This window comes from Leucoraja erinacea, chromosome 29, assembly GCF_028641065.1.
Source record: "Leucoraja erinacea ecotype New England chromosome 29, Leri_hhj_1, whole genome shotgun sequence".
NCBI lineage: Eukaryota > Metazoa > Chordata > Chondrichthyes > Rajiformes > Rajidae > Leucoraja > Leucoraja erinaceus.
The window spans coordinates 29,407,097-29,427,419 of NC_073405.1; positions in this window are offsets into that span (position 1 = coordinate 29,407,097).

The window sequence follows — 20,323 nt, forward strand, 5'->3', positions numbered from 1 at the left end:
GTTACTTTTTTGCATATCTTTAATTCTTTTGTTCTATATCTCTCGACATCACAGTCTATATCTCTCATTTCCTTTTCCCCCGCTGTCTGGTTAGCACGTAACAAAAGTGACATAAACTAAACTCTCAATTAAAAACTCACCTAAACATTCCCCTGACTCTCAGTCTGAAGAAGGGTCTCGACCCGAAACGTCACCCATTCCTTTTCTCCAGAGATGGTGCCTAACCCACTGAGTGACTCCAGCATTTTGTGTCTATTTACCGTGAAGTACAGGTACAATTAGTATTGTGTCCCTAAGGCAAGCATCTGTGGATTAGTGACTCACTGTCAGCTGGTAGAGCCACTGCCTCAATGCACCAGAGACCTGGGTTCGATCCTGTCCTCGGGTGCTGTCTGTGTGGAATTTGCACGTTCTCCACTGTAACCACATGGGTTTTCTCTAGAAAATAAAAAAGTAAATTCTAGGAATGTGGGAGAGAAAGGAAGCAGTCTCGGTTGATGGAGTTAAATGCAACAGTAAGCGATCCCCTATTATGGTATTACATATACAAGATAGTCATAGAGTCATAGAGTAGGTATGTTACAAAACCTACCTGAATCGTCATTGGGAATCTGCCCACAGCCATGTCCGCGATTTTGGCGCTGTTTGGAGGGGGCGGGTTTAAAACGCGATTTTTACTAGGCTGTTCTAATCGCAGATGTTCAGCCTAGTAAATCATTAACGAAAAATCGCTGCAAGACCCGGTCGCAAAAGGTATTATTAGTTTTATAGTCCTCGAATAATAGTTATAATAATTTTAAAATCACTCTCTCACTTCGCAACCTCTCGCAGCCCCAGGGTTTTATAAAGCAAACAATTAAAGGTATGTACCTTATTTTTACATTAAATGGGGCGTGTATATAACCCTGTTTATAAAGTTTTCTATAGCGAGTAGTTCATTTTGGGCTTTTTATATCCCGCAGTATTTTTCTCGGCATTTGAGGGCACTAATCCAGCGCGATGTGAACGTTCTAAACCAGCGCGTTCACAGGAACCCACTAGAAAGCCGATTTAAATGGGCATTTATTTACAGCAATTGAACACTAAATTCCTTCCATTTGGCCTATAAATTAATGTAAATTAGATATAAAAATCATGTTATATTGTGAATTATTTGTGAATAATCTTTGGACACTTAGGCTATTTAAGAAATGGATAGATGTTTATATCTAGTAATTGAATTTTGATTAAACATGATTTTCTTTTTTAGTATTTACTATTTGTTTTAGCGTTTAACTTTATAATCTCTACCTTTTTTTCTAAAATTGAAAAATTGAGGAAAAACAACGTGTACAGAGTTGCTTATTGGTTGCAGTCTGAGGAGTATGATGATGCTACTGATTATGATATGCCAATGTACCAGTTAGCAGCTGATCTTCTCCATAAAGACTTGGTCTTTTGCTAGAAATTGTAATTTATTTACCTATCTCTTACAGACTTACAGCATATTATACAATAATATTAAAGTTCTGATCTTGAGAATATCACATTTTTGAATTTTCAAGGCAGTCTGGTTGTTTATTTCCATTTCTGTCACATCGGTCAATTTTGTAATTAGCTACAATTAGGTAATTAGCTAATTATATGCTTTAATTTCATGTCATCCAAGTAAGATTGTTTGATATTTTTTCAGAATGCTTCAATCTATGATAGGTGAAAATTTCATTCAGTTCTCTTAATTCTTAAGAAAGTTACGGGTTTTTGACTATCCAAGATCACAGCTTTTTTGTAATGTCCATTGAAAATCAATAGGGAACAAGATGCTAATTTCCGAGTATGAAAATGGCCATAACTTTTTTAATACTTGAGATATGAAAGTGAATTTGGTGTCAAATTAAACTTGTTGTTATGCTTTATCTGATGGGATAAATTGCAGACTTGATTTTTAAAATCTCAAAATTTTGTAACATTGCTACATTGAGTGATACAGTGTGGAAACAGGCCCTTCGGCCCAACTTGCCCACACCAGCCCACATGTCCCAGCTACACTAATCCCACCTGCCTGCATTTGGTCCTGTCCTATCGATGTACCTGTCTAACTGTTTCTTAAATATTACAATAGTCCCAGCCTCAACTACCTCCTCTGGCAGTGTGTTCCATACACCTACCACCCTTTGTGTGAAAAGGTTACCCCTCAGATTCCTATTAAACCTTTTCCCCTTCACCTTAAACCTAAGTCATCTAATAATAATAATAATAATAATAATAAGTTTTATTTTCGGACGCCTTTTAAATCTCAAGGACACCTTACAAAGATTAACAGAAGAGAAAAAAACATATAGTCGGAGAAAAATAAATAATAAGGACATCATCAATATACAAATTAAAGATAGAAATCGCTCCAAAGACACAAAATTAAAAAAACACAATGTGAAGAGAGAGCAGTGGCAGCTAAAGCGCGCCAGCGTCCACTCTCCCTTCCGACAGCCATCTTGGACACAGACTAACATAGTAACTACATACAAAAAAATCATCCCCCCACAGTGGTTACCACTGTGGGAGAAGGCACAGAGTCCAGTCCCCAACCCCAGTTCTCCCAAAAGTCAGGCCTATTGAGGCCACCGCTATTGCCCCTACGGAGGCCCGATGTTCCTGGCCGTTCTGGCCGGGTGGAGTTGCCCCGGCGTCGGGAGAGTCCTCACAGTGGCTGGGCCACCTGGAACGGCCGCTTCCTAGCAGGGGATTATCGGCTTCCGAAGCCGACAGGGACGCACCGGGTTGAAGCTCCCAGGCTCCCGATGTTAAAGTCGGCGCCGCCCGCCCCGCTCCGCAGACCCGCAGCCCGGAGGTGTTGAACACGGCGGTCACAGCTCACCTGAGCTCCAGCACGTCGATCCAGCGCAGCGACCCAGGCAAGGCATCGCCCGCTCCGCTCCACGATAGCGCTCCAGCGCTGTGCCGCCACCGAAGCAGAGGTGCTGGGCGGTCCCCGCCAAGAAACGGCGCTCCAAGCCCGCTGGTAGGCCACGAGGACGGGTCGATGGGCAGCCCGGAGAAAAAGCTGCCTCACCGACCAGGTAGGGACCTAGAAGTAAGATGACCTCCTTCCCCCCACATTAAGAAGTCCATTTCTCCTACAAACGAAAAAAAAAACTCTCTCTCTCTCTCTCTCTCTCCCTCTCTCTCTCTCACACAGGCATGAATGGATGAACTCCACGGGCCAGGCAGCATCTACGGAGAGAAATGGACAGCGACCCATTCTTCAGGCTGCCTTATGTCTCTCTCCCCCCCCCCCCCCCCCCCCACCCCAACTCCCACCCACACACGCGAATGCTGGAGAAACTCAGCGGGTGCAGCGGGGCCGAAACGTTGTCTATTTCCTTCGTTCCATAGATGCTGCTGCACCCGCTGAGTTTCTCCAGCATTCGCGTGTGTGGGTGGGAGTTGGGGTGAGGGGGGGGGGAGAGACATAAGGCAGCCTGAAGAATGGGCCGCTGTCCATTTCTCTCCGTAGATGCTGTCTGGCCCACGGAGTTCCTCCAGTCATGCCTGTGTGAGAGGGAGGGAGGGAGAGAGAGAGAGAGAGAGAGAGAGAGGCAGTCCTGGTCAGTCCTTTGAAGATAGACACCAGTTGCTTGGAGCAACTCAGCGGGACAGGCAGCATCTCTGGAGAGAAGGAACGGGTGGCGTTTCGGGTCGAGAGCCTTCTTCACACTCTCCCTCCCTCACTCTCACACAGGCATGAATGGAGGAACTCCGCGGGCCAGGCAGCATTTACGTTCCTTCTCTCCAGAGATGCTGCCTGTCCCGCTGAGTTGCTCCAAGCAACTGGTGTCTATCTTCAAAGGACTGACCAGGACTGCCTCGCTCTCTCTCTCTCTCTCTCTCTCTCTCCCTCCCTCTCTCTCCGTAAATGCTGTCTGGCCCGCGGAGTTCATCCATTCACGCCTGTGTGAGAGGGAGGGAGAGAGAGAGAGAGACGCACACACAAGGTGGATGCGAAATCTTACCTGCCTGTTTCAGTGACAGACACCCACCGCCAGTAAATGAAGACACCCCCATCTTTCAGACAAAAAGAGACACACTGACATTAATGAAATGCTTAGCTAGTTTTATTAGATTTGTATGTAAATAGCAAACTGGCTGGATTCACTCTATCCAACTTCCGGGTTCACCGTTGGCAGGAGTTCCCACGGTGACCGCAAGAGTTACTACCGATATCGCACGGGACACTTCGTTCATAAAATGTTGCAATGCTCAACCACAAGTGCACAAGACACTCTTGGACAAATTCAAACATGTTTGAATTTTCTCCCGAGTACCCAAGGTACACGATTACATGCCGTTAGCGCCACGGTGGTCCACGAATGCCGTATTGTTACCGCACGAGGTTCCCACGATGTCAAACTCTGGTTACCTCTTGCGTCAAGTCGCACCGTGAAAAGGGGGTTTAAGGCAGAAACTCTACTGCTGCACCACCACGCCACTCTTAACTTGACCTCATTGGAGACCTTCAGACTATCCTGAATCAGACTTTACTGGACTTTACCTTGCACTCAACTTTATTCTCTTCATCCTGTATCTGTGTTTGTGGATTGCTTGATTGTAATAATGTGTACAACATGATTACATGCTCTGGTCCGTGGCATTGTGACGTTGCACCATTGTGCAGCCTGTAATATGAAGAGTGGCCTTGACATGAAACATCGTCTATCCATGTTGTCCAGAGATGCTGCTTGAGCTGCTGAGTCACTCCAGCACTTTGTGTCTTTTTGTGTATTAACCAGCATCTGCAGTTCCTTGTTTCTGCCGTTAATTTGGCCTTTCACTCCCTTGGCTGCAGAGTCCAGAGAGGGATGTGAAGGCTGCGATACATTAGCAATCTTTCTTTCAAAACACGACTGTTCTTCCGCCGGGTGGCGCCAGCAATGGTTGCCTCGCCAACTGACCTTTGAACCTTTGAACCCTTGAACTTTTGAACTTTTGAACCTTTATTTTTTAATAAATCAGCTTTGTCCTCAAAAAGAAAAGCAACGTTATTTCAAAAATGATGTAATTTGGTCTGATTAGAAACATCATGATCCGGATTAAACTTCAAGCCGAGCCTGAACTAATTCTATTACACTATGGAGTCACCATCACCAGAGTTCATCTGGTTCACAGACTCACAAGAAACTGCAGATGTTGGAATCTGGAGTGACACACAAACTGCTGGAGAATACAGCGGGTTAGGCAGCATCTGTGGAGGGAAATGGTCAGTCACAGTTTCCCCACTCCCCTGGCACTCAGTCTGAAGAAGGGTCTCGACCCAAAACATCACATAGAAACATAGGAAGTAGGTGTAGATGTAGGCCATTCGGCCCTTCGTGCCAGCACTGCCATTCAATATGATCTTAGCTGATCATCCAGAATCAGTACCCCGTTCCTGCTTTTTCCCAATATCCCTTGATTCCTTTAGCCCCAAGAGCTATATCTAACTCTCTCAATTCTTCCTAATCTAAACTAACAACCTACCGGAGGAACTCATTTGTATTAACGTCTCAGCAGCCGCCGGGTCCGCTCTTGCAAAGGTCCGCGGCGCCTCTTCTGCCTGACCGATGAAGTGAACAAAAATATTCAGATCAAGATGTTGGCTGTTATGGCAAGAGCAGGGGTTGGCAACCTATGGCCCCTGGGCCGAATGTGGCCCGTAACCCGAAAATCATCCGGCCCGCAGGCGTATTTGTTTCCCTGTAAACATCCGGCCCGCTGAGCTCGGCCGAGCGCCGATCTCCGGCTGTACCGCATCCCATGCACCTTCTGTGAACACGTTTAGGAAAGAACTGCAGATGCTGTAAAAATCGAAGGTAGAGAAAAATGCTGGAGAAACTCAGCGGGTGAGGCATGCAAGGATTGCATGAGGCTGCTTCACTCGCTGAGTTTCTCCAGCATTTTTGTTTACCTTCAGTGAACACGTGATTTGCCTGCCACGCGGGGTGGGATGGGATTGGGATCCATGTGAACACGTGATAGATATGGCCGCCATTCGCTCACAGACATGCGTCCTAGCCCCTATGCGGAACAAGGTTGCCCACCCCGGGGCTAGAGGATAAGTATTAACTATCCTACGCATTTCAGCTCCAAGGAGAGGTTGCGTAGACTTGGATTGTGGTCTCTGGAATGTTGGAGGTTGAGGGGAAGCGATAGAAGTATATAAAATGATGACAGGCGTAGATAGGGTAGACAGTCAGGACCTTTTTTCTAGGATAGAAATGTCCAACACTAGAGGGCACAGCAATAAGGTGAGAGGGGAACATTATAATGGTGATGTGCAGGACAAGTTGTTTACACAGAAAGTGTTGGGGGTCTGGGACGCATTGCCGGGGAGACCAATACGAAGGTGGTTTTTAAGAGGCGTTTAGACAGGCACATGGAGGTGCAAGGATTAGAGGGACATGGATCATGTACAAGTAGATGAGATAGTTTAACTTGGCATCGCGTTCATTACAAACATCATTGACTGAAGGGCCTGTCCCTGTGCTGTACTGTTTTATGTTCATAAGTTCTAGGAGCAGAATTAGGCCATTCAGCCCATCAAGTCTACTCTGCCATGCACTCATGGCTGATCTATCTCTCCCTCTCAACCACAATCTCCTGCCTCTCCACAACCCCTGACACGCGGACTGATCAAGAATCTGTCAATCTCCACTTTAAAAATATCCATTGATTTGGCTTCCATGGCCAACTATGGCAATGAATTCCACAGATTCACCACACTCTGAAGAAATAAATTCCTCGTCATCTCCTTTCTAAAAGTACATCCTTTTATTCTGTGGCTATGGCCTCTGGTCTTAGACTCTCTCACTAGTGGAAATATCTTCTCCTTATCCACTGCAATTGTAAAATATTTACTATTCGGTACGTTACATAGAAACATAGAAAATAGCTGCAGGAGTAGGCCATTCGGCCCTTCGAGCCTGCACCGCCATTCAATATGATCATGGCTGATCATCCAACTCAGTATCCCGTACCTGCCTTCTCTCCATACCCCCTGATCCCCTTAGCCACAAGGGCCACATCTAACTCCCTCTTAAATATAGCCAATGAACTGTCCTCAACTACCTTCTGTCGCAGAGAATTCCAGAGATTCACCACTGTGTAAAAAATGATTTTCTCATCTCGGTCCTTAAACTGTGATCCTTTGTTCTGGACTTCCCCAACATCGGGAACAATCTTCCTGCATCTAGCCTATCCAACCCATAAGAATTTTGTAAGTTTCTATAAGGTCCCCCCTCAATCTTCTAAATTCTAACGAGTACAAGCCGAGTCTATCCAGTCTTTCTTCATATGAAAGTCCTGCCATCCCAGGAATCAGTCTGGTGAACCTTCTCTGAACTCTCTCTATGGCAAGAATGTCTTTCCTCAGATTAGGAGACCAAAACTGTACGTAATACTCCAGGTGTGGTCTCACCAAGACCCTGTACAACTGCAGTGGAACCCCCCTGCTCTTATACTCAAATCCTTTTGCTATGAATGCTAACATACCATTCAATTTCTTCACTGCCTGCTGCACCTGCATGCCTACTTTCAATGACTGGTGTACCATGACACCCAGGTCTCGTTGCATCTCCCCTTTTCCTAATTGGCCACCATTCAGTTTCAATGAGGTCCCCCTAATCCTTCTAAACTTCAGCGAGTACAGGCCCAATGCCATCATACGCTCGTCATATGTTAACCCAATCATTTCTGGGATCATTCTCGTAAACCTCCTCTGGACCCTCTCCAGAGCCAGCACATCCTTCTTCTGATAGGGGCCCAATGTTCTCTGTTCTATGTTATCTAAGAAAAAGAGTGTCATCCACCTGTTTGGTTTTAATATATGCCATGTGGTCTTATTGATCGAAAAGAGATCTTATATCCAGAATTCAACACCAATGACACCAGTGTCTAGGAGTATTAGCTTCAATTATATGTTCAGATACTTATATACATTTTATGCAATTTAATTCTCTTTTACGAAACATTAGTATTGATTTTTTATGTAGGAGGAACTGCAGATGCAGGTTTACACTGAAGGAAGACACTAAATGCTGGAGTAACTCAGCGGGTCAGGCAGCATCCTGGAGAAAAGGAATAGGTGGCATTTTGGGTTGAGTCTCTTCTTATGACTGAGGGAGAGGGACACTGGAGGTATGAAAAGGTGTAGAGCACAAATGCATGAAAGGTATGAAAAGACCAAATCAAAGCCACCAACAATGATCAAGGAAATGCAGAGCCCACAATGGTCCATTGTTGGCTGTGGAGAAGGTGATATCGAGTTAAAGTAACAAGTGAAAGAGTGGAACTACGCAGAATGACAGTGAAACTAGCAGTGCAACTAGGGTGGGGGAGGGATGGAGAATGAGGGAATGCAGAGGTTACTTGAAGTTAGAGAAATCAATATCATACCACTGGGGTGTAAGCTGCCCAAGCAAAATATGAGGTGCTGTACCTCCAATTTGCGTTTGGCCTCACTCTGACAGTGGAGGCCCAGGACTGAAAGGTCAGTGTGGGAATGGGAGGGGGAGTTTGGCAACAGGGAGATCGCGGTTGATTTCTCGTTCATTATCCTTGAGTAGAATGTTGACACACTATACCACAGCAGTGTCTTAGCGCCTTGCTGCAAAGTCTCATTAACTTGGTCAATTCTATACAATCTCTAGCAGTTGCACCATTGTGTAGAGGGATGAAGTTAAAACATTACATTTAACCAAATTGTTACCAAGCCAAATAAAGACCTGGTAGAGCTGCTGCCACACAGCACCAGAGACCTTGGTTCCATCCTGACCTAAGGTGCTGTCTGTGTGGAGTTTGCTTGTTCTCCCTGTGACCATGTGGGTTTCCTCCGGGATTCCTTCCACTTCCCAAAGACGTGCGGATTTGTAGGTTCATTGGCCTCTGCTCCGAGTATGTAGGGTGCGGGTGAAAAATGCGATAACATAGAACTAGCGTGAACGGGTGATCGATGGTCGGCATGGACTCGGTGGGCCGAAGGGCCTGTTTCCATTCTGTGTCACTGAAACTAAATCTAAAAACCCCAACAAACACAATGGAACTGCAAGTTACCTTTTGTTCAGGAGGAACCTAACGGAGCATTGGTTCTCCTGCATGGGCGGAAGTCCTGTGGGGGGGGGGGGGGGGGGGGGGGGGGGGAAGGGGGGGGTTTCCCCCCCCCCATGTTTTGAGAGGTGGGGGACAATCTATTGTATTGTGTGATTTTGCCATCTTGTGGCAGCAAGGAAGTATTACATGAACAAAGTCCACATTATGCACCCAAGATACCACGATGAAGAAGAAACAACCAGTAAGCTTACAAGAAGATAGTGTTGCTCCCTCGACTGGTGCTATGCTCACCAGCAATGCCGACTGCTTACCAAAGTTACCAACATAATGTGAACAACAAACAAGAGGTAAGATGGCAGAAAGTTAAAGAAGCAGGTACACAAAAATGCTGGAGAATCTCAGCGGGTGCAGCAGCATCTATGGAGCGAAGAAAATAGGCAACGTTTCGGGCCGAAACGTTGCCTATTTCCTTCGCTCCATAGATGCTGCTGCACCCGCTGAGTTTCTCCAGCATTTTTGTGTACCTTTGATTTTCCAGCATCTGCAGTTCATTCTTAAACATGTTAAAGAAACAATCTGACATCTGGCTCAATGGTGCTTCAGTGACACATGCACCTAAGTACAGTGATTCTTTTTTTGCCTACTATATATAAATATATATATATATATATATATATATATATATATATATATGTATATTTTGTGTATATAATATACAAAAAAAAAATGAAAACATCCTGGACAGTACAGCTCACGACACACTGGTCAACCTGAGGAGCACCTTCAGCAACAGACTGGTTCCACCAAGATGCATTACAGAATGCCACAGATCCTTCTTCCCAGTGGCTATCAAACTGTACAACACCTCCCCCTTCTGTCGTGGTGTAAATTGAGACTGACTCTCCTCCCCCCAAATTTTTGCATATCCCCCAAGCTTTTCCACTCGTCACTATAATTTCATGTTTCATGTATCTTGTGTTGTATGACTGTTGGCAGATCAACTTCCTTCCTGGGATAAATATAGTTCTATCATATCGTATGTGTGTGTGTGTGTGTAAGTATGTATGTATGTATGTATGTATGTATATATATATGTGTGTGTTTCTCTTTCTTTCTTGCTCCACCTATATGTGTATGGTACAGAAGTGTGAAATTGAATTGCTCCAGGTCAGGGGCAATTTCTTCCCAGCTTTTATCAAGCTACTGGGCAGTTCTCTCACCTGCTAGTGTGGTCCTGACCTCCCATCTACCGCACTGGAGACTTTTGATCTATCGTTAATCTGTCGTTATGAATGAATGAATGAATGAATGAATGAATCTCCTTATTGTCATTGCACATGGTACAACAAAATTTTAAAGTCAATCCCACGGTGTGATTCACTATTGTCTTTATCTTGGACTAAATGATCTACCCTTATCATGTATCAGTACACTGTGGATGGCTTGATTGTAATCATGTGTGGTCTTTTCATTGACTGGTTAGCATGCAACAAAAGTCACATCGGTAGAGTTGCTGCCTTACAGGTTCGATCTTAACTACGGGTGCTGTCTGTATGGAGTTTGTATGTTCTCCCTGTGACCGCCTGGGTAATCTCTGGGTGCTCCAGTTTCCTCCCACATTTCAAAGACTTGCAGGTTTGTAGGTTAATTGACTTCTGTACATTGTCCCTAGTGTGTAGGATAGAACCAGAGTATGGGCAATCGCTGGTCAGCATGGACACAGTGGGCCGAAGACCCTGTTTCCACATTGTATCTCAAACTAAACTAAACTTAACTAAACTAAACTAAACTTGAAATGCTAACTCTGTTTCCCTCTCCCTATATCTTGGTACATGTGACAATAATAAATAAAACTATATTTATTTCCTAAATGCAGGCCAACATTGACAGCGCCACTCCTGTTATCGGCCAAGCTAAACAATCACCAGATTCACAGCTAGGATCTTCCTGTAAACTAAACACAAAGTTAGAAACTTAGACAAACATGCTGGAATAACTCAGCGGGTGAGGTAGCATCTATGGAGCGAAGGGATAGGTGACATTTCGGGCCGAGACCCTTCTTCAGACTGATGGGTGGTGGTGGAGGGGGGAGGTGGGGGGGAAGAAGAAAGGAAGATACGGAAACAGTAAACTGTGGGATAGCTGGGAAGGGGAGGGGAAGAAGGGAGAAAGCAAGGACTACCTGAAATTGGAGGTCAATGTTCATACCGCTGGGGTGTAAACCACCCAAGCAAAATATGAGGTGCTGCTCCTCCAATTTGCAGTGGGCCTCACTCTGGCCATGGAGGAGGCCCAGGACAGAAAGATCAGATTCGGAATGGGAGGGGGAGTTGAAGTGCTGAGCCACCGGGAGATCAGGTTGATTAATGCGAACTGAGGGGATGTGTTGGGCGAAGCGATCGCCAAGCCTGCGCTTGGTCTCACCGATGTAGAGCAGTTGACACCTAGAACAGCGGATGCAATAGATGAGGTTGGAGGAGGTGCAGGTGAACCTCTGCCACACCTGGAAAGACAGTTTGGGTCCTTGGATGGAGTCGAGGGGGGAGGTAAAGCGACAAGTGTAGCATTTCCTGCGGTTGCATGGCAAAGTGCCACGAGAGGGGGCGGTTTGGGTGGGAAGGGACGAATTGACCAGGGAGTTACGGAGGGAGTGGTCTCTGCGGAAAGCTGAAAGGGGAGGAGATGGGAAGATGTGGCCAGTGGTGGGATGCCGTTGGAGGTGGCGGAAATGTTGGAGGATTATGTCACAGAAGCAACACTGCGTTCAGTTCTTGTCACCGGGCTGCAGGAAGAACGCCATTAAGTTGGAAAGAGTGTAAAGAAGAATTACGAGGATGTTGCCGGGAGGTCCTGAGCTATAGTGAGACGCTCTTTAGAGTCTGAGCTATAGCGAGAGATTGGGCAGGCTAGGACTTTTTTCCTTGGAGCGCAGGAGGCTTGGCGGTGATCTTATAGAGGTGTACAACATTATAAGGGGAATAGATAGTGAATGCACAGTCGTTTACCAGAGTAGGAGAATCACAAAACAAAGGGCATAGGTTTAAGGTGAGGGCACAAAGATTTAGGTTTAACAAAGTTATCGGGAAGGCTGGCTCCAGCCTGGGGGCGGAGTTGGATTCATTGGAGGTGATCTTAGAGGGGAGGATGCTCCTCAAACTGTGGAGCATCTTGGACAATACACCTCCTCCATGACACACTGTTCAACCTGAGGAGTTACTTCAACAACAGACTGGTTCCATCGAGATGCAGCACAGAACGCCACAGGAGGTCCTTGTTCAGACTGAGTTACCCCAGCTTTTTGTGTTTATCTTCAGTTTAAACCAGCATCTGCCGTTCCTTCCCACACATAGACGGGGCATCTTGGTCATCAAGGATGAGTTGGCCCATGGGTTTCAGTGCTGTCTGACTCTGTGACTCTGCGAGTCAATGACATAGGGGGGGAAACGTGGACCGATGTCCTTCGTTACTGGAACAGAAACAGATTCCAGTAGTCCCTCCATGAAAAAAAATCAGCAAACCAACCATTAGCCCATTCACGGAAGCGGAGACAACAAACAATCAAAATCGGTACATTGTTTATCTTTTGAAATTGGTACAAATTTGTTAACACCCTACAAAATTGACAAAAAAAACATAGTGGAAACCCGATAATACACAGTGGTATGCAAATCTGGAAACAATTAAAAAACACCTTAAAATTGGATAATCTATCACTTCTTCCTATCTTAAAAAATCCCTCTTTTAAACCATCTGTGTGAGATAAAGGATTTGCAAAATGGAAAAATTATGGAATTACAAAAGTGGGATACCTTTATCGAAAGAGTATTCTTCTTTCATTTCAGGAGCTACAACAGAATTATGGATTACATCAAAATAACTTTTTTAGATATTTGCAACTTAGAGATTATATAAAATCACGTACACAAGAGTGTAAAATTAAGGAATCAAAAATCCTTGATGAATGTTTGAATAAACATCCTAACACAGATAAATTAATATCCTATATTTATAATATCCTGTTAGATACTGAGGTCCCGTCGATGGAATCACATAGACAAGCATGGGAAATTGAAGGATATATGGAATGAAAGCTGACACCATATACATTATTGCTCGTTAAATGCCAGACACTCTTTAATACAATTTTAAGTATTGCATAGATTATATTACTCCAAAACAAAGTTAAACTTGGAAAAAATAGAATTTTTCCAAAAAATTAGACTTGTCTTAATTGACAAATCAGAATTATTTGCTAGAATATGGTCTCCATTTATTGATTTCTTAGAGAGCTAAATTGGTTCAACACAGAATCTGCACTGAAATCTGAACTCATGATTGGATGAACAATAATGCCTTATAATCTATGGACCTACTGTATCTCCAACTTTTTTTTTTTTAATTTGTTTTCTCTTTCCTCTTACTTCTTTATTTCTTTCTCTCCCTTTATCTTTATTAGTTTCTAACTGTTCTATCTTTCAAAAAAAAAATCTATAAAAGGAATAGAAGCTCTGTATGAATGTAATTGATATACAGGCCGTGTTGCTATGATGTGTTTATACTTCTAATCAAAATAATTTAAAAAAAAGAATGTATACCAATCTCACACTTAAATAGCAATTTATAGCAATGTGCAAGGTTGCAGACATTTCTTAATTGGGATGAAATAATGGGACTATTTTTTTGAACGTAGGAATGTTTAATATTATGGATAGGAAGGGTTTAGAGGGCCAAATGCAGGCAATTTGGACAGGCACAATATGCCAACTTGTTCGGCATCAATAAGTTGGGCCCAAGAGCTTGTCTCCGTGCTATATGACTCCAGATCAATGTTAATAGCGCAGTAACAAATTAAAAGGCATTTTAACTGGTACATGGATAGGAAAGGATTAGAGGGATAAGGGCCAAATGCGGGCAGGTGGGACTGGCGTAGACGGGGCCTCTTGGTTGGCATGGGCAAGTTGGGCTGAAGACCCTGTTTCCACGCTGTATGGTTCTAAGACTATGACTAGGTTTTGTAATAGATACTGTAACAATGTGACACTAAGCTGGGGGGCAGTGTTAGCTGTGAGGAGGATGCTAGGAGACTGCAAGGTGGATAGGCTGGGTGAGTGGGCAAATGTTTGGCAGATGCAGTATAATGTGGATAAATGTGAGGTTATCCATTTTGGTGGCAAAAACGGGAAAGCAGACTATTATCTAAATGGTGGCCGATTGGGAAAGGGGGAGATGCAGCGAGACCTGGGTGTCATGGTACACCAGTCATTGAAGGTAGGCATGCAGGTGCAGCAGGCAGTGAAGAAAGCGAATGGTATGTTAGCTTTCATTGCAAAAGGATTTGAGTATAGGAGCAGGGAGGTTCTACTGCAGTTGTACAGGGTCTTGGTGAGACCACACCTGGAGTATTGCGTACAGTTTTGGTCTCCAAATCTGAGGAAGGACATTATTGCCACAGAGGGAGTGCAGAGACGGTTCACCAGACTGATTCCTGGGATGTCAGGACTGTCTTATGAAGAAAGACTGGATAGACTTGGTTTATACTCTCTAGAATTTAGGAGATTGAGAGGGGATCTTATAGAGACTTACAAAATTCTTAAGGGGTTGGACAGGCTAGATGCAGGAAGATTGTTCCAGATGTTAGGGAAGTCCAGGACAAGGGGTCACAGCTTAAGGATAAGGGGGGAAATCCTTTAAAACAGAGATCAGAAGAACTTTTTTCACACAGAGAGTGGTGAATCTCTGGAACTCTGCCACAGAGGGTAGTTGAGGCCAGTTCATTGGCTATATTTAAGAGGGAGTTAGATGTGGCCCTTGTGGCTAAGGGGATCAGGGGGTATGGAGAGAAGGCAGGTACGGGATACTGAGTTGGATGATCAGCCATGATCATATTAAATGGTGGTGCAGGCTCGAAGGGCCGAATGGCCTACTCCTGCACCTAATTTCTATGTTTCTATGTTTCTAATGTTACTCCATGTTTTTCCCTCTCCACTGACTCTCAGTCTGAACAAGGGTCTCGACCCAAAACGTCACCTATTCCTTTTTCCCAGAGATGCGCCTGACCCGCTGAGCCACTCCAGCATTTTGTGTCTAGCTTCACTGTAAACCAGCATCTGCACCGATTGGCCAAATGGTGCCAGCACAACAACCTGGCTCGCAACATCAGTAAAACCAAGAAACTGATTGTGGACTTTGGAAGAGGAAAGATGAGGACCCACAATCCTGTTTCTATCAATGGGACGATGGTGGAGAGGGTCAAAAACTTCAAATTCCTGAGTGTGCATATTTCCAAAGATCTTTCCTGGACCCAGCACACTGATGCAATTATAAAGAAGGCACATCAGCGCTTCTCCTTCCTGAGAAGACTACGGAGATTCGGTATATCAAAGAGAATTCTCCTGAACCTCTACTGATGCAGAGTAGAGAGCATACTGACTGGTTGCATCATGGCCTGGTTCAGCAACTTGAACATCCAGGAGTGGAAAAGACTGCAAAAAGTTGTGACCACTGCCCAGTCCGTCACCGGCTCTGACCTCGCCACCATCGATGGGATCTATCGCAGTCGCTGCCTCAAAAAGGCAGCCAACATCATCAGAGACCCGCTCTATCCTGGCCACATACTCATCTCACCTTTGCCATTGGGAAGACGGTACAGGAGCCTGAAAACTGTAACATCCAGGTTCAGGAACAGCTTCTTTCCCACAGCCATCAGGCTATTAAACACAACATCAAATAAGCTCTGAACCACAACAGATTATTATTAATACACTATATTTGTTTATTTATTGAGAATGTGTGCATGTGTTTATACACACACTCAACTTTTTCTCTCCCGTTATGTACTATGTTTACATATTCTGTTGTGCTGCAGCAAGCAAGAATTTCATAGTCCTAACTGGGACATATGACAATAAAACACTCTTGGCTCTTGACTTCCTACACGCAATGCTCCCCTATTTATGTCCAAGGTAGTTACAACATATCGCAAACATTCTAAATCTTAAATTTGTCTCACTTTTGAAATTTTAATTCAAGACGCCTCCTTGAATATAACAAGATTCTCCAGTGTTCTGCAACTGAGAAGGCAAAAAGTTCAAAGATAAATGAACAAGCAATAGTCAACCAAAGTCAGAACTCAATTAATGTTCCTAATTTGCAGATTAATTTTGATTAAAAGTATGGTCACGTTCCACACATCAAGCCGAGACTATGGCAAATTCAAACGATAAGCTTATACATTGGTTTCAAAGAGCGCTCTGGTTTATCTTAAGCAACCTTTTCTCCTCAGTAATCACACTATTAATCTAGTTTTAAGATATGTGCGTCTTGCACTCTGCTGTGAGCGGCTATGTGTCTGCAGAATGTAGCCCAGCAGTCAGATAAACCATCTGTTCGTCTTTCATGGTGCATTGCTAAGCATCTAAGGTCTAAGCAGAACACTGCATGTCTTATATACCCCTAGTATGGATGTACAAGACCACAATCGGGGCAGCACGGTGGCGGTCCTGACTTTGGGCACTGTCTGTGCGGAGTTTACACGTTCTCCCCGTGACCTGCGGGTTTTCTCCAGGTATTCCGGTTTCCTCCCACACTCCAAACATATACAGTTTTGTGGGTTAATTGGCTTCAGTAAAATTGTAAATTGTCCCTCGTGTGTGTAGAATAGTGTTTGTGTGCAGGGATCGCTGGTCAGCATGGATTCAGTAGGTCGAAGGGCCAGTTTCCACGCTGTATCTCTAAACTAAACTAAACTAAACTAAACACTACATAGAGACTTCTAACCATTTAAAATTTGGCCTTGAATCCTTTAAAGCAGTCATAGTAGGAATATCCCGCCCCCCCCCCCCCAACTAACAATAAATGATGTAGAGAGGATCATTGATCACCCGTTCACACTTGTTCTATGTTATCCCGCTCTCTCCTCCACTCCCTACACACTAAGAGGGCAATTTACAGGGGGCCAATTAACCTACAAACCAGCACGTCTTTGGGACGTGGGAGGAATCCGAAGCTCCCGGAGGAGATATGTGTGGTCACAGAGAGAACGTGTAAACTCCACACAGACAGCACCCAAGGTCAGGATCAAAGTCGGGTCTCTGGCGCAGTGAGGCAATGGCTCGACCAGCTGCGCCACTGTGGAGGGAGGTGAAGAGATACTGAATACTTTGCATTCCCAGTACCTGTTCCTCCTAAAGCAAGTGGTTTTAGGCTGTGGGCCAAGGAGCTTTTTCGTTCAAGTTTGTGGTATAATAATATAAGGTTTAAATAGACTGCAACACGGAAATAGGCTCCCCATGGTGTAATATGGGCAGTGGACACTAGATGGCGATTACTTTTTCGATCTCTTTTTCTAATTAGTTTAATTAATTAATGTGCAACTTTTGGCACTGACGAGTTATGACTTCCTTCTCAATTATATTTTATCCAAATCTGTGCAAATTTTCATGTAGTTCCGAGACAATGGTCACGGAAGTTGATTTCTAGACACATTTTTGATGCTCGGCCCACAGCCTATTTAGAGAAATCTCCTCTTTCATTATCCCTCTGTTGGTGTTTACATGGTTGTACCTGATAAGCTAGTTCATTAAATGGGAATTTCACAGTCTTAAATTGAATTGAATTGAAAGATACAGCATGGAAACAGGCCCTTCGGCCCACTGAGTCCACATCAACCATCGATTACATCCACTCCCTACACACTAGGGGACAATTTACAGTGGTGAATTCACGTAAAAACCCACAGGTCTATGGGATGTGGGAGGAACCCGAAGGTAACAGAGAACGTGCAAACTCCACACAGACAGCACCTGAGGTCAGGATCGAATGCTTCTGGTGTTGTGAGGCAGCAGCTCTACCATCCGTGCCACTGTGACTCTCTTAAGGGCGGCTTCTCAAAAATTCCACTTCAATGATCTAGAAGGGGCTCCACTCAACAACTTCCTTTGGGAATAAGATTGGTCATGTGGTTACCATGTCAACAGGGGAGTAGGGGGGCACTTTGGGACCAGTGACCATCATTCTATTGTTTTCAAGACAGTCACGCAAAATGGTAGGATTAGTCATCAAGTTAAAGATCTAAATTGGGAGAAGCTACACAGTGGTGCAGCAGTAGAGTTGTTGCCTTGCAGACCCGGGTTCGATCCTGACTACGGGTGCTGTCTGTACGGAATTTGTACGTTCTCCCTGTGACTGAGTGGGTTTTCCCCGGGTGCTCAGGTTTCCTCCCACAATTGGCTACGGTAACATTGTAAATTGTCCCCAGAGTGTTGGATAGTGTTTGTGTACAGGGTGATCACCAGTTGGCACGGACTCGGTAACCAAAGAACCTGTTTCTGCGCTCTATCTCCTAAAGTCTAAAGTCTAAAGGGAACGTTCGATGACATTGGACAGGAACTTTCAACAGATGGTTGAGAGGGGCTGTTTGCAAGTTTCGCTTTATTGCCATGTGTACATATAGTGCATTCAGAAAGTAATCAGACCCCTTCACTTTCTCCACATATTGTTGTGTTACAGCCTTATTCTAAAGTGGATTAAATTCATTTTTTTATCATCAATCTACACACAATACCCCAGAATAAAAAAGCAAAAACACTTGTTTAGAAATTTTTGCAAAGTAATTAAAAATAAATAACTGAAATATCACATATACACAAGTATTCAGACCCTTTACTCAATACTTTGTTGAGGCATCTTTGGCAGCGATTATAGCCTTAAGTCTTCTTGAGTCTGACGCTACAAGCTTGGCACACCTGTATTTGGGTAATTTCTTCCATTTTCCTCTGCAGATCCTCTCAAGCTCTGTCAGGTTGGACAGGGAGCGTCGATGCACAGTATTTTCAGGTCGTTCTAGAGATGTTCGATCGGGTTCAAGTCCGGTCTCTGGTTGGGCCACTCAAGGACATTCACAGACTTGTCACAAAGCCACTCCTCAGATTCAGATTCAGATTCAGATTCAATTGTCATTGTCATTGTCAGTGTACAACGAAATGCATTTAGCATCTCCGTTGAAGAGCGACATAGCAAACAATTTGAATAAATAATAATAAGTGTCGGGGGGTGGGGGGGTGGTGATTGGCAGTCACCGAGGTACGTTGTTGAGTAGAGTGACTGCCGCCGGAAATAAGCTGTTCCTCGACCTGCTGGTTCGCCAACGGAGAGACCTGTAGCGCCTCCCGGATGGTAGGAGGGTAAACAGCCCATGGTTGGGGTGAGAGCAGTCCTTGGCGATGCTGAGCGCCCTCCGCAGACAGCGCTTGCTTTGGACAGACTCAATGGAGGGGAGCGAGGAACCGGTGATGCGTTGGGCAATTTTCACCACCCTCTGCAATGCCTTCCGGTCGGAGACAGAGCAGTTGCCATACCATACTGTGATGCAGTTGGTAAGGATGCTCTCGATGGTGCAGCGGTAGAAGTTCACCAGGATCTGAGGAGACAGATGGACCTTCTTCAGTCTCCTCAGGAAGAAGAGACGCTGATGAGCCTTCTTGTTCAGAGTAGAGGTATTGTGGGTCCAAGAGAGGTCATCGGAGATGTTGACTCCCAGGAACCTGAAGCTAGAAACACGTTCCACCTCCGTCCCGTTAATGTGGATGGGTAGTGTGCGTGCCGCCTCTGGACTTCCTGAAGTCTACAATGAGCTCCTTGGTCTTCTTGGAGTTAAGGCCAGGTTGTTGTCAGCGCACCATGCTGCTAAGTGCTGGACCTCCTCCCTGTAGGCCAGCTCATCGTTGTTGCTGATGAGGCCAATCACCGTTGTATCATCTGCATTCTTGATGATGGTGTTAGTACCATGTACAGGTGTGCAGTCATAGGTGAAGAGGGAGTAGAGGAGGGGGCTCAGCACACAGCCCTGAGGAACGCCGGTGTTCAGGGTGAGGGTTGAAGAGGTGTGCTTGTCTAACCTCACAGACTGGGGTCTGTTGGTTAGAAAGTCCAGTATCCAGTTGCAGAGGGAGGGGTCGATGCCCAGGTTACCGAGTTTGGTGATCAGTTTTGATGGTATAATGGTGTTGAATGCTGAGCTGTAATCGATGAACAGAATTCTTACGTAAGTGTCTCTGTTGTCGAGGTGGGAGAGGGCGGAGTGAAGTGCCGTTGAGATGGCATCCTCCGTACTCCTGTTCTTGCAGTAGGCAAACTGATAGGGATCCAGTGTGGGGGGTAGGCAGCTTTTGAGGTGTGCCAGGACCAGCCTCTCGAAGCACTTGGTGATGATGGGGGTAAGTGCAACTGGGCGGAAGTCGTTGAGGCTTGCCGCAGTGGAGTGTTT